The 14,598-nt window shown below is 42.9% G+C and overlaps 1 protein-coding gene across 4 annotated transcripts in view; it reads left to right on the forward strand.

Moving 5' to 3' along the window:
* LOC120904434 (cytohesin-1) overlaps window positions 1–14,598 on the forward strand; it is a 61,409-nt gene that overhangs the window by 9,831 nt on the left and 36,980 nt on the right. For 2 of the 4 annotated variants that reach the window (XM_040314396.1, XM_040314398.1), the window contains exon 1: window positions 3,753–4,054. The exons of 1 other annotated variant lie outside the window; for it this stretch is intronic. The gene's annotated coding sequence lies outside the window, so the exon portion shown is untranslated. Of the gene's footprint in view, window positions 1–3,752; window positions 4,055–14,598 lie in introns of those variants that run through there. One more of the 4 variants, XM_040314397.1, reaches the window with a different exon arrangement.

The raw sequence follows: 14,598 nt of genomic DNA on the forward strand, positions 1-14,598 counted from the left end.
TGTTCAAATCCCGAATTGACCGTGCCAAACACTATCAGTCAGTTCCAAGTCACTTTCAAATGTAAACATTGTTATTCACCGCGTGTAAGAAGATGTTAATCCACATCAATCTGACTTTTCATTTCTAGTATTATAATTTTTATTTTCTTCAGCATGATTTTCAACACGACTTAAGCTGTATTGAGTTTGACAGTTCTTTGTTATGTGTTGAAAATCATGGGTTAAAATTGAAATTTAATTTCGAAGCAAATACACCATTTGACAGCTGTTGAAAAACATCTTGGATGCGGTGAATAACAATGTTTACATTCGTAACTGATCTGGAAAACCCTGCAAGTCACTGGAAGTCAAGCTCACACTTCACTAGTGGGTACAGGCAGGCCTTGATCGACAACGGTTGTCGATTTTTTCGTATTCATATCCGTAAAATCCTTTTGCAACTTTGTCAATAGGTACGTTTACATACAAACAAGATGTGTGAACAAGGCTTGCGATAATTTTTAGTGAAATATTTCGTAAAACTTGAAAATTCAAGTATATTTTTTTAATTTTTTTATGAGCTTGAAATGCGTATCGCCTTTAAAGCTGTTAAAGCATGACTGTTAACACTGGGGTGGTCGAAAACCACTTAACAAAGTTTAGTGGACTCTTAATATACTTTTATATAAGTAATATATAAAACTTTTAACTTAAAAAACTTATAAAATATTATGTTTAATTAATTTAACTCTCGAAAGCTTTATTAAATTCAAATATAAACTCATTTTCAGTAAGTTTGACACTCCTGGTTGTATACCGATAGTATCATAGTGCCCGCATATATACGAAACCCCTCTCAGCATGTCGGTTAGTTTATCGATATAAAAACAAAAACGTCTTCCGGTGTGTCTCCACCCCTCCCCCAGCAGAGCCCATTCGATCTGTGTACCGTCCACGGTTTATTGTATCCCAGAGGAAGAAGGTGCGTGCGACAGATAACATCGCCGGAAACGTCATCAAAAATCCGCGCTTATAGGCTCGTAAAGATTGCCACCTATCCGGGTTTTTAAAACCTTCCCAATCGATGACGAAATCCGTGTGAGTGTTCGTGTGCTGGTGCTGTGCTGCGTTGCGTCCTCAAATGACGTTCCTTCGAAGGGTCGTTAAGATGGTACAATAAATGGTCCGCACCACGCAGGTTGACACAAACGCACCACCGTGTGTGCCATGCGGGGTGAGCTTTCGGTGTGAGCGCTCAAGCAAATCACACTAGCTTTATATTGGGCTTGTGTTGTGTTTTCCGGGGGTTGTTCGCTGCTCTCGGGGCACCGCACACTATTGAGTTGTTTTGTGTGTCCTGGCGCCGTGTACAAATATATTAAAGGTAACCTTTTAGCGAAGTATATAAGGCAGAGATTGTGACGCGCGTGTTGTGCTGCTCTGCGAACGACGGCTAACTCTCTGCCAGCTTCTGCGGAGCGGCTTCATTTAAAGTCACTTCACGTCGTTCTTCCGATCATAATCATCGTCATCGGTGGTGTGGCGTTTCTAAGCAACCGCGCGCTACGTTGTTCGTTGAACCTGTTTTGTGAACCAGGGGAATCTTCTTTTGGAGAAGGAGGAAGATGAGGGCCTGTGGGGTGGCTGTAGTCGTCTAATATATCTAATGCAAATAAATGTTTTGCTGCTGCCTTTCCCGGGACTGTGTGCTTCGGCGGCCGCTTATCCGGCAACACATTGATAAGTATATGGAGATTACTGATAAGCGCAATATTGCGGATGTCGTTGGAATATCTACTGCGTTTTGTTTTGAATTTCGATCACACAAATGGATTGTTTTATGAGAATGATTTTAGGATATGGAAAGGTTTAAATATTGTCTATCCTGCTCCAGATTTGGTTAGATTCTTTTGTTTGATACTTTAAGGCAGAGTTAGTGCATTATAATATTTAGAATATTTGCAATTTAGTAAAGTATTTACGTACTCCATATTTCTCGTTCGGACGTCATACGATGTCATTGATTGAAAAGATAGAAAAAAATCAATCAAAAACGAAATTTTATACAAGTTTTGCTTTCTAATTCAAGATCCACCAACTTCCTTGATTAAATTGAAATCCTTTTACTCACAAAAAAGTAATAACATAATGCTATTATTTTATTCACAAGAAATATTTGCCCAGCACCGCAGCAAAACGTGGCTTTTTAAGTTAAGACCACCGCCTCAGCTCGACCGCGGCACGTTCGATTACACTCACACACGGCTGCTTAGAATAAGGGGTGGTTTTCCCCTACTTCTCTAATACACTTTTAAAGCTCACACACACCTCGTATTTCATTGACGGCCGTTCAAACTTGAGCCACTCTCGCTTAACATTTTTTCGCTCTCTTTTTGCGCTTCGCTCTCCCGCCGGCTGTCTTACAGGGTTCGTTGCCGACCGATAGGATGATTATCGTTTTATACTAAGGATTGAAAATAAAAAAGGCTTATGAAACCAATTGGCTAAAAGTCTCTTAAAAAAAATAAAAATAAATAAATAATAACAAATAATAAATAAAAATAATAAAATAATAAATAAAAAAAATAACGTTTGTAGGACGTTTTCGGCCAAGAGTGTAAAGCAGATTAAATTTGTTTATATATTTTTTGTTGTATTTTATGTCACGAAAAGATCAGATCAGATGTAAGTGTTCAGATTCAAGCGTTAGCATTTTTATATATTTTTATAAACGATTTATACCATCTGCCATCTGTATCTTGTTAAATCATCTATAAGCATTGTTTAATGAAGTTGTTACCCGTATTTACTAAATATTTGGTACTATAATATCAAATAGAGTTTGCTCTTTTATAGAGACTATAGAAATAGACTAGCACTTCTACATCACAACTGAATCTTCTTCTTCTTTGGCTCAACAACCGATGTCGGTCAAGGCCTGCCTGTACCCACTTGTGGGCTTGGCTTTCAGTGACTGATTGATTCCCCCCCATAGCAGGATAGTCAGTCCTACGTATGGCGGCGTGGTCTATTTGGGGATTGAACCCATGACGGGCATGTTGTTAAGTCGTACGAGTTGACGACTGTACTACGAGATCGGCTCAAACTCACAACTGAATAACCTTATAAAATATTGTTAAACAAGTAATTAACGTAACATATTGATATTGGAAGATATTTAAGAGAGAAATTTTATAAATGGATATCATACAAATTGTCTATTGTATTATATAATTTCCTCAAATATGTTGTCGTATTTGCTTTCTATTTTTCAACTTACATTACTGGCATGTTCTAAAGGTTTTCAATTTAAGTGAGAGTCCCATTAAAATTTATGTAGAAGATTACACAAATTTACTAACTCGTGTTTATTCGTTTATTTGCTGTGGTGACTTAAATATAATATTTCAAATAATGTTGTCATAACATAAAAATTCACCCCAACAAACCCTTTCAAAAAGAGCAAAACTGCGATACTTCTCCTTCAAGTGTGTTGCGAGTTTCTTGGGCCCAGCTGCCTGTTTGTGTATGCGTGTGTATTTTTTCTTGTTCCGCGTTTGTATTGCGTCGCTTCTGGCAGCTGGGTCCAAAGATGACGACGACAGCGGCCCTGCGCTGAAGGGTGATTGGTGGGAGTTTGTTATTCTCTTGTACTGTGTCGGTTAGGGTTTTTTTTTTCTCTTCTTCTATGTTTTGCTTTTCCCTACTCTACCCGCGCGCGTACACGATTTGTTTCCCTCGTGTTTCGGCTCTACGACAGTGTTCCAACGCGCTCGCTCGTGTCAGTACGATCAGAGTTTTGTAGCCGGCCGCACACGCCAGGCAAACCCAGCAGCAGCAGCAGCACCAGCGCGCGTGTGTGTATTGGACCGCGAATGTGCCGCGCTACGATTTGTGTTTCTTCCGGCTGTGCTGTTTCGGCGGGGCCCGCGTTGTTTTGATTGACAGAAACATACGGTAGTAGTAGGAAGGGAGGAGGAAGGTTTGTGCGCTAACGGCGGAGCGGGGAAGCGGTCTATTTGCATCGGGGGATGTCGAAAGTTCACAGCGAAATTTAACCGTGTGCCAGATTCTCGTAAGTGTGTTGTTTTCCGCAAAGCCAAGCGCCCGATTTGTGTGTTGTTTGTAGTGCAGCAAACGTACCAAAAAACGGTTATTTAAGTGAGTGTGCAGCCATTAGTTTTGGATTTGGATAATGAAAATTCCTCAACCCGCCTAAAGCTTCGATCGGCTTAAAAAGAGAGAGAGAGAGCGTGCGTTGTTTAAGTCAGTTTCGGTCTCCGGAAAACACGGTGCAAAAGTGAAGTGCATTCTTTTGCCGTCTGGGGATTGGCCAGCGCCAATGGAATCCACTCGACATAGAAAGCAATACTCCGGAAAGCCACTTGCGTCGCTTGCCCAGCCGGAGCACTAAATGGAGCACCGCACCATGGAATGTCCTTTTTTGGAACGGGGGGGGAATAGAGGGCGCGATCAGTGAGGGAAGTGGTGTGTGTGGGGCTGCTGGCGCAACTATTAGCAAAGTGGAGTGGCAAAAAAAAGAGGGCCAAAGGGGGCCAATAATGCAATCGTGTGCAATCCAAGAAGGCGGTGTGAAGCCATCTGTGTGTTTTGTGTGTTTGCCTTTAAGGTATCGCTCAAGTGTCTAATTACCCTGTGTGCGATCGAGTGTGTTGTGTGTGCGTGTGATTGAAGAGAGAAGAAAGAGAGCGAAATCTTCCGTTGTCTCATCTCCGTTTCTTGATTTACGATCAGTTTTGCAGTTTATGTGTGCTCTCTCTCTCTCTCTGTGTATGTGTCATTCGATTGCTGTGAAACGAACGTGTCTATTACTATTATTGCTACTATTAACGACAATTGCACGTCGCCTGGCTGCAGTTAGTAGCTGCACTTTAGCACCCCTCCGTTTTGGTGGCCATTTTTTTTTTTTACTATTTCCTGTTTCTCCTCCTGTGGCAATTGATCACGAGGAAAAAGTGACAGTTGTGGTGTCGTGGCGCAGCAGCAACAGCAGCCCCACAAGTGTTGTGAGATGTGACATGAGATGAGATTAGGAGGAAGAAGCAGGCACAAATCAAACTCATACATGCGCAAAATATCGTCATTCTACGGTAGAGGCAGCATCAGTGTAACAGGAACAGCAGCAACAGCAACAACAGCAACAGCACACGGGTAAAGCAATATCTGGCAGGGAATATCAAATTAAAACATTCAATTCCGGCACTGGACGTGATGGTTACTCTTCTGGAACGGAACGGAAGCCACACAAAACAGAAAAAAACGCCCGAAGAAAACGACAGCAACAGTCAGCAGCAGTCAGAGGAGTCAGCGTCCAGTGCCAATTGCGTTCCCCAAAATTGACCATTAGTTCCTTCCTTCTGCCGTTCTGGAACTTTGTCTTGAAGTCTCCAAAGATCGTTTTTTCTGTCTTTAGCCTTTCGATTAATTAATCAACGACACACACACATACACAAACTGGTGCGACACAAAACTTTGCCGCGTGTCGGAGGCAGCAAATTAACGCGCAAAGTTTGCGTTTTATTCGCTTAGCGTAGCACACACAAAAAAAAGCTTCTTTCCCTACTGCAGCAACAAACGGTTTGCTTCATCGACCTGTTGCGAATAATTCCTTTGTACACCACCCTGCCTACAAACGTAACGTGTTTGGGAAGAGTTGGGCCCGAATTGTGTTTGTGTTTGCCGCTATTTGCTGCACCACACACGCATGAGTCACATGATCAACGCGCCACAGCCCCACGACGTCGATTATCTTTTCAGGCTGAGCGTATCTTAAATTAAAAACGGAAAAGAAAAAAAACAACAACGACACGGCCTTGCAATGATAAAGCCTTCGTCGCAACCGTCATCTCTCGATTGGAGGGTATTTTTTTGTGCTGTTTCCCCAAGTCAAGTGGGAGTTTCTGAGAAATTCAGCAAAATGTGCTGGCATTTTGTACTGGGCGGTCGAATTATGACCACTTAGCAGGTTTGGCATTTCGTACGCAACGAAGCACGAAGTATGAAGCTAAGGCAAGATGCGTAATGCGGAAGATGGAAGATTTCTCGAGAATTTGCTGTCGCTTAAAGTGGAGGGAACGACAATAGTTATTCTTTAAGGCTGAGAATGGTCGTATTTCAGCATCAATCGAAAGTCGGAAAGTGTAATGGGGGAAAAAAAACCTCTTAAAGCAGAAGGTGGAGTGACCTCTTCGTGCATTTTTTTTTACCCATATCTAAGTCCGTTGAATGATTATGAATTGAAATACATTTTATTAGCTAGAAATGGGATAGTATTTAATGGCACTTTGGCGATTCTTATTGGCGTATTAGTGTCGTGGAATACGAGTTCCGGAATGGTGCCGTTCAGAGCGTGTAGGTATTGTGTACAACGGGTTGTGGGTTAGAATCTTGTCTGTGCCACGATTGAAGATTTTTCTATCTGAGTTTACTTGAATGGATTTTACTTTACGTGAGGATTTTAGTAATTATGTGTTGTGGCCACTACCACCACATAATTAGTTTCATAAGGAAAATAATGAAGAAGACACTAAAGTTATGTTTTTTTTTTTAACATTGAACCCTTATATATTCCTTTTTTGAGAAAATATGACTTTGGTGGAATTATTCAAAAGTTTCTTAAAATATACTTCTCATTATCTTCTTGGTGAAAGTCGCTCGACTTACGAAAGCCAAAACAGACGCACCACGCGTTCCTGTAAACGTCTATAATTTTGAAACAACAGCCACAACGACTCAACTGCCCGCTCATACCCGCATATGGTACGGTAGCCGGCCGGCTGTTCCCCTATCCATAATAGTTCCAGCTAAAATATGTCTCCCATGTGTTACTGGACGAAGGTCCAGCACTTCGTGAATGTTTGGTTTTCCAAAACAACGACCGGAATTTGTGACCGCTCTGCACCGCCTGTCGCACCGAATGTGCATTGGTGCGATGCAGAATTTGTGCAATCAAGTAGAACGAGCCACCGCGGTTCGTTCTTACTGTTTCACTGAGCGGCCGTTTTTTTTTTCTTCCTCTCCCGGGCCATTCCAAAAGGGGTCACTTTTAATTCTCGATTCCCATTTGCACAGAATAACAACTTACTTCCCTTCGTCGTTGTCGTCGTCGTCGTCGTTCGTGGCAAATGCAGTAAACAAACGCGCGCAACTGCAACAGTAAGTGAGGGCAAAAAAGGAATGTCACAACACACGAGTTTCGCCTGCCCGGATGACTCATTGTATGTTGGCGCAAATGTGCACTACTACTGTGCAGGCCATACTTTGCAACAACAAAAAAGCTCAATTGTGCGTGCAATTCCCTTGCGTGTGGTTGTGCTATGGCGTTGTTTCCATCACATCGAAGGGTTTGATAACTTGGCGAGTTGGTACAGAACATTCCAGCGTTTGGGGATGTTTGTGTACTAAATGTGGCTTTTATTTGGACAAGTGTGGGGACACTCTGTACATCTCTGGCTTAGAGTATCCATTTCTAGATTTTCAATTCAAATTTCCGGTCAAATCTGTTCAATTCCAATCTTAAACCATCATCGTGGACCCATGAAGATTTGTATTTTTTCTTCTTCGACTAGCTTCTATTTCCATTATGGCAAGAATGTTGAACACACATCAAACACTGAGAGCGCCACAACAGGACCTCCTGCAGCTCACAAACGAGCTGTAGGAGCTTTTCCAAAGAACTTGTAGCAATCTATCATACGGCGCAATTTGTCTTGGAATCGAATATCCCAAATCCTTGAGATGGCTATGACATGAGCAAAAGCGGAAAACGTTTCCAACAATTCAATCATTCTTTATTCCATTTCTTTTTCGTTCAAGAACCCCCTTAAGTTCGATCTATCCTTTCGGATGGATTTAGTATCCATGGGTAAACCATCGTGTCTTCTTTTGTGATTCTCGATAAGAGCAAAAAACCCACACGGTTATTCATGTCATACCATGTAACCCTTCCGCTAGCAAAACGGCAGCAACTTGGTGTGAATCATCTGGTGGTTCGCTTTGTTTATTTACGCTTGCCGAGCATAGATTAGGACAACGGCAGAGCGTGCGTGTTCTTCAAACTGTGTGTGAGTGCGTTGCATGAATGTACATTTCACAGTTGTGAGAGCCCGAGAACAACCCAAACACGCATGAATGCATGGGCTTGAAGAACATAAAACCATATCGCTTTTGCAAGCAGCAACTACGGAGTGTATACTGCTCCGTTTCTTTGTTTCTCGATAAGTAAGCCATTAGGAAACAACGGACCCGCGTCTTTTTTTTTTCGCAAACGGACCCCCACAATATGGTGCTGGTGGGTGCGCAATAAGTCGTAGCAACTTGTTTGCTTGAAGGCTTTTATTTCATCGTAAACTAACGCCGCTCGGGGCCCCTTTGTCTTCTGTTTGTGTACTTATAACGTTCGTCTTTTTCGGTGAATGATTACGCGCATCGCACATTTTTCACACGTCCTGCCGGGTTTGGTTTTAACTTTCTCTTTGTTCTTCTCGCGTACTTTCGCGCTGCTGATAGTTGCTTAAAACGGTCGCAGCCCGCGTTTCCATCGAAGCGTTGACGGGCGGCAGAAGATTTACGATCGAGAAAAACGGGCGCTTGATTTGCTCGTGTGTTGTGCAGTGTGATAAGAAAAGTGTGATAAGAAAGTGATAAGAAAGTGAGATGAATAAAATAAAATAGGTTTGTTAGTCAGAACTTCCTGTGGTCTGTGTTATGCTGCTGCTGACCATTTCCGTCCTCTGATCTTATCTCTGGACGAAGCGCACGCGTGGTGTGGTGCCAGTGTGATTGCAATGCTTTATGAGTTCTTTCTCTATCGTTTGGGAGTTGATTCGTTGCAGAAAAAACAAAATCACCCGCACACGGCTTCTCTGTGTCCTTCGCTTTTGCTAGCGGGGGAGAAAAACAGGGGGGCTGACTGGGTGGATTTAATCTCAAAAATAGTAGTAGTGCTAGGAGCTCCCATGCATGTGCCTTCATGTGTGAATAGTTTCGCCACGGTAGCAAATATTAATGTAGGGTTTCGTTTTCTGGCACTTTTGCACATGATTCTACATCGCACACGACGTGTCAGTTTTATAATGCTTTGCTAGGTATTCATTATGATAATGAGCAGCAGTGGCTGGCTGAATGTCCGTCCGTCCGTTCTCCCCCCGTCGTTTGTGGGTGACATATTTTTAATGACTTGGCTGTCGTTGGAGAGTGCATATATGCAAGAGCAAGTAAGCAACAGCAGCACGAAGAAAAAAAAACTATCATCACACAAAAACTGCAATCTCACTCTCACTTTGCAATATTGGAACGACAACAGGAAAAAAAGACCTTCATTTGCGGTGGCTTTGCTGCTTGCTGCCAATCTCTTATTGTATGCAGGGCATAATAATTTGCCGTCCTTTCTTAGGCCGCCGTCTCTTATCGCAATGTGTTACTCGCTGGTGGTGGTGGTTATTATTATTATCGAAAAAGGAATGCAAGCGAGGAAAGGAATACAAACACATCCCCTTACAACTGGGCTTGTGGTTGAAGATAATGGTGTGTCGTACACTCATACCCACCATATGCGCCAAAAGATTAGATAAGTCGAACTGTGTTAGCCTGAACTGAAAGACGGCCTAACTTGGGTCTAACATGAGCATGGTGGTAAGAGATTCGTTCGTTCCCATACAATCTATTGTTCGCCCTACAACGTTACTAATGACCTTCGAAATAAAGAAATCTCAGCCTTTTCTCCCTAGCACGGTAGCAGCTAAAGGGTGCTCCTGCTGCCGACAGGGGAAAAAAGCGTGACACAAGATTGACACGATTAGATAAAATGTTGAAACAGCACGCGAGAAGAGGTGTCGCCGATCGTTCGGTAGCAGATATCGTTACGCGTTACATAATTTGTTTGATGACTTTTTTTTCTGTCTGTTAAACATGCGAACAATGCAAAGCAATTCGCTCCCCGTCATCGACGATGAAGTCATTGAGGATATAGAAAATCAATGCAAAAGTCTCAATTGCGGCGAAAGTGTCTAGTGGTGATGGTAAAACATATAAATGAGGCGCTTTCTCAATCTCTGATTGACACGAAGAAGTAAAGCTTCTTCGCAAAGGGGTTTTGACACGTCCCATTCATCCACAGCACATCCAACCTCTCCCTCCTCGGGTGGAATGCCTTAGTGGAAGCACTTTCCAGCCAGGATATCTTCCAAGGGAGGAAAATTAATATGACACACGATGCCTGCCGCCTGCACACTGTTGCTGCGCATTTGCATTCCGTTTGGCTGTTTTGCTAACGCCGCAAAGACACGTTCACTCACAGCCGAGTATCGCCTCACCGCTACAAACGCTCTACGAACCGTGCATACTGGATGTGCATTTTGGTTGCACCGGACGCAAGTAATGCTTCTGCTAAAGCTGACACTGTCCCTACTCTGTGGGTGGAAAGTGGGAAAGCAGGGAGATGGTGGAAGAAATTTCAACCGAAGATAACGAAACCGAAAACGGCTATCAGGTGTAGTGTATGTGTGTGTTCCGTTCCATGTTGCTACCTGGCTTCGATGTGGATACGGTTCAATGAACTTTGTAGTAGGACCTGCTGAACCTGCTAGACCGAAACAAATGTACAAAAAACGGGAACGATTAATACCGTAAATTGATAGCTACTAGGACTTGATTTGGTGTGTCAGTTTGTTGGTGTAAAGAAGTGATGACCCTGCAAGTGGCGGCTGCTTCTTCTGTCCTACGGCAGGTGGCTGATTGTTCGCTTTATGCTGCGCAAGTACTTTCAAGCAACTGTGTGGAGTTGTCGTGAAACCGATTAGGTTAGCATTATACATGATTAAAAGGTACCTGTAAGGCATGTGGTCGATATGCAGGAGTGTCGATCTCCTTTAGATGGTGTATTGTTTGAACCATCGGAGAGTCTTTAAAGGCGTATGAGAATGAAAGGGATATTGAACAATTCGATACATAATTTAATGCTTGTCTGTTATTTTTCTCAAAGTTTTGGTTATAATTATTAAAAAATAATGTGAAATACAAAGCTTACTAAACAAGATGACCGTGCATTCACCTTCTCTATAAATACAATTTCATGTCAAATCTTAAAACGATCGTTGGCGTGAATTTATCCAGAAATTACAATATAGATTATTAAAAAAAGAAATTATACTTATTCCTTAGAAAATTCAACTATCTGTATGTTCTTCTGTACCTTGTTTAGCTGATGGCTGCCGAAGTTTACAACGCTCAACTACGGCCAAAGTCTATTGCAGGTTATTATATGTCAAGAACTCCAAATTTGTCTGACTCTTTATTTCAAGTTTCTGGTAACAATTCTTTGAATTCAATTTTTTTGTTGAAAAATACCCGCATTAGTAGCCAATCTAACTCTATTTACTGATTGAATATGATATAACTATTCTAACTTCTTTCTATAACCCAGTTGGTGCATTCAATGCTACCCAGAGGTGAAAATGTGAATCTTGTATATATGAAGGAGACCAATCCAGGGTGAATGTTTAGGCTCAGATTGGTTACGTTCATAACTTTCTTGGACCTTAACTTAATCGTCCACGTTGCATGAACTTCTCCACATCCCCTTGATTAAGAAAAGCATATTAAAATCTTTTCTTTTATTACTAAATCCTTTCCTTAAGAAAAAAAAAAACCCTTGCTGGCAATTTTATTCCACGGTACATGAATTTACATGAGTAAGAACCGCTTAATTTTTTGTATTTTCTTCCCCTTCCCCTCTTTTCTTGAATACATTAAAATAATTACAAACTTCTCCAGGATCCTGTGGATTTGGAATGAGCATCTGAGCGCGCCGTGTCCTCGCTCGGCGGAAGTGGCAATGTTGCTCCTTCTGCTGCATCGCTCGTAAATAGCACCACCGTGCCAAACCCCTTTTGGGTTTTTGGTCGTTTGATTCGATTTAACTTAACTAACTGTACTTTACTTCTCTCTTCCTTCTTGCGGCTTCTTCTACCTCTCGGGTCGGTCGAAGAAGTACTGTCGTGGAATGCTTAACATGGTTTAGCGCTCTATGCTAACTACGAGGCGCAGTCACTGCCGCGGTGTAGCGCACACAGCCGCTTCAATTGCTTCAAATCCCGCTCTAGTCCTGCTTCAAAAAAAAAAAAGCGAAGAAGCTAAACTGGATTTTAAAAATATGCTAAAAAGGAGAAAGGTTTCCGAACGGTCCCGAAAATGGACAAAGAAAAAAAAGAGCCCTGACAAGGATTCTTGGCACGCGCGTTGAGCGCACCTAGTTTCTCAGTTGCGTAGAATGGGAATTGTTCTGTTCCGAGAAGGTCACTCGCGCGCTGCACGTGGTTTTTTGTTACTGTGTGTCTATGATTTTTTTTTGGAGTTACGAGTGAGAAGAAACGAACCGTGGATGGTAGAACGAACATTTGAAGGCATCTACAACGTATCAATGGATGATCCAGTGGCAAACAAAACCCCGACTCAACATTGGGTAAAAAAAAAACTGAAGTGCCTTCAACATCGACACCAAAGCAAGAGCACAAATATGTGCGTAGCATATGTGACAACACTCCCGCCCGTTCCCAACAGTTCTCCTGATGCCATCTGTGTGTACCTCACAATTGTCGTTACCATTAATCGTATGCGGGTGCGGATGAGGATGTGAGGCAAGAATGTCTCCCTTCTTCTACCTTGTTCGCCCCGGCAGCGAACGTTGGCAGCGGAGATATTCGCTTTTCGCCTTCCCGTAAGACGTACCACACTGCACCGCGCAAGAGGAAAACTATTAAAACGAGCGTGGAAATTAGTTTGTTTAAGGCGTGCGTTCGCTTCTTGCCTGTGTCGGATGGAATGTGTCTGTGTGTGCCGTGGGGGTAGGTAGGATTTGCTATATTAAATCCGCACCTAATGTGTCTGTAGCGAGGTGTGTGTACGGAAAGGTCTTCCATCTCTCGATGGGTAGATCAGCGACAGCAGTAGCATGGCGAGTTTGACATTCCTTCGAACGGCACTCGCTAGATGGTGCGCTGCGATTTCCGATGAATATTGATGTGACACTCTGGAGTGAAGCTTGTCATCCACCGTTACACCCTGCCGGCACCGGGGAGAACAGGAATTAAAGCAGAGCAAACAACACACCCCGTCGCATTCCGAAGCACCATCCGGCGCCCTATACCTGGCCGGCCTGACTGCGTAAAGACAGCTTAACTTTGAGTATTTTGGCTGGATTCTTGGTTCATTGAACTACCCCTCGGTAGGGGCATATAGAGGTGTACGTTTTGCTTGGTTGTTGTTTGAGATTGAGTACCTACGACACCCGAAATGGTTTACCCCACATATTGATATGCCTGGGCTGCGGTTAATGCGATGATGCTGCGTGTGTGTGTATCTGTCGTTTGGAAGAACCGAAAGCATGTTTCTCTTTTTTGGCGTTTTTGCCAGTTTCTGTAATACATTCTGCATGAACCTTCCCTCTACCACCTCAGATCGATATATCTGTGTGCGTTGCTGTTCTTGCATAAATTATCATAAACAGAGACTCCTGCGGCCCGGTCTTTTCGGGTAAGGTTCTAGAAGCATGCAGAAATGCGAGAGAAGCGAGAAAGCAGAAGAAGAAAAAACCCTGAAAGAACCAATAAAATGTGTCTGCTCATCGATTTTCGTTAGCACACACATGCATAGCAGCACATCGCTCTCCGTGTGTTGCCGATGCCGACAAGCACACATCGCAGTCACCGATGGAGAGGACTTTATCGAAGGATTGACTTTTTGCTGGTGTGCCGGTAAGTTTATGTGTCCCAGTTCCGGTCCAGTTACACCGCGTTGACTCGGATAGCATCTTTCCCGCCCGTTCGTGGCTATAGCCAATCGGGAGTGGGCACCATCTGGCAACCAGAAGCTTTCAGTGTAATGGGCTGGGATACACCCCTCCATCACACATTGGAACAGCATGGCTCGGACTCGGTCCTGGGTGTCGTTGAGTGACGCACTGTCGCGTTTAGCGGGTCAGCACAGTTTGAAGAGCCAGCAGTTGTGTGCGTTTATCAGTTTTTTTTATTCGTAGTTGTGTTTGTAAAAAAATAAATAAATAAACAAAAGAAATATGCAGCTGCAACGGAAACGTGATCGCGGGTGCAGGACACAGCTGAGAGAGGTGCAGCAGGAAGAACACAGTGGTGACGTAAAGCGCGTGCTAAATTTGCACCGCGCAAACACCTCTAAACGGGGAAGAGGGTAGTGTGTACAGGTAAGAGTGACAGGCTCTGGCAATAATAATTGATTGCTTCTGCCAAACGAACTGCGCGTTTCTACACAGTACGTCAATTGCAGCAACCTCTCGTTTGCTGCTGCTGATACCACCACTATGTACCCCCTATTTACATATAAAAACCATGTGCAATGGACGTGTTTGTGGCAGGAATCTGTCATTTATCGGGTGTTAAAATCAGTTCTAACTGTCTCCCCCTTTGTGGTCACTTTAAAAGAGCTGTGGAATGAAGGTAAAAATGAAAAATGTTGCTGAGACGGGATTTTATTTTGTTTTATGTATTCTAAATGTCGTATTTTGACTTAAATGTGTTTTTACACACCTCAGAAGTCTTTTTTATAGCTTTAAACTTATTTGAAAAG

This window comes from Anopheles arabiensis, chromosome 3 (assembly GCF_016920715.1).
Source record: "Anopheles arabiensis isolate DONGOLA chromosome 3, AaraD3, whole genome shotgun sequence".
Taxonomy (NCBI): Eukaryota; Metazoa; Arthropoda; class Insecta; order Diptera; family Culicidae; genus Anopheles; species Anopheles arabiensis.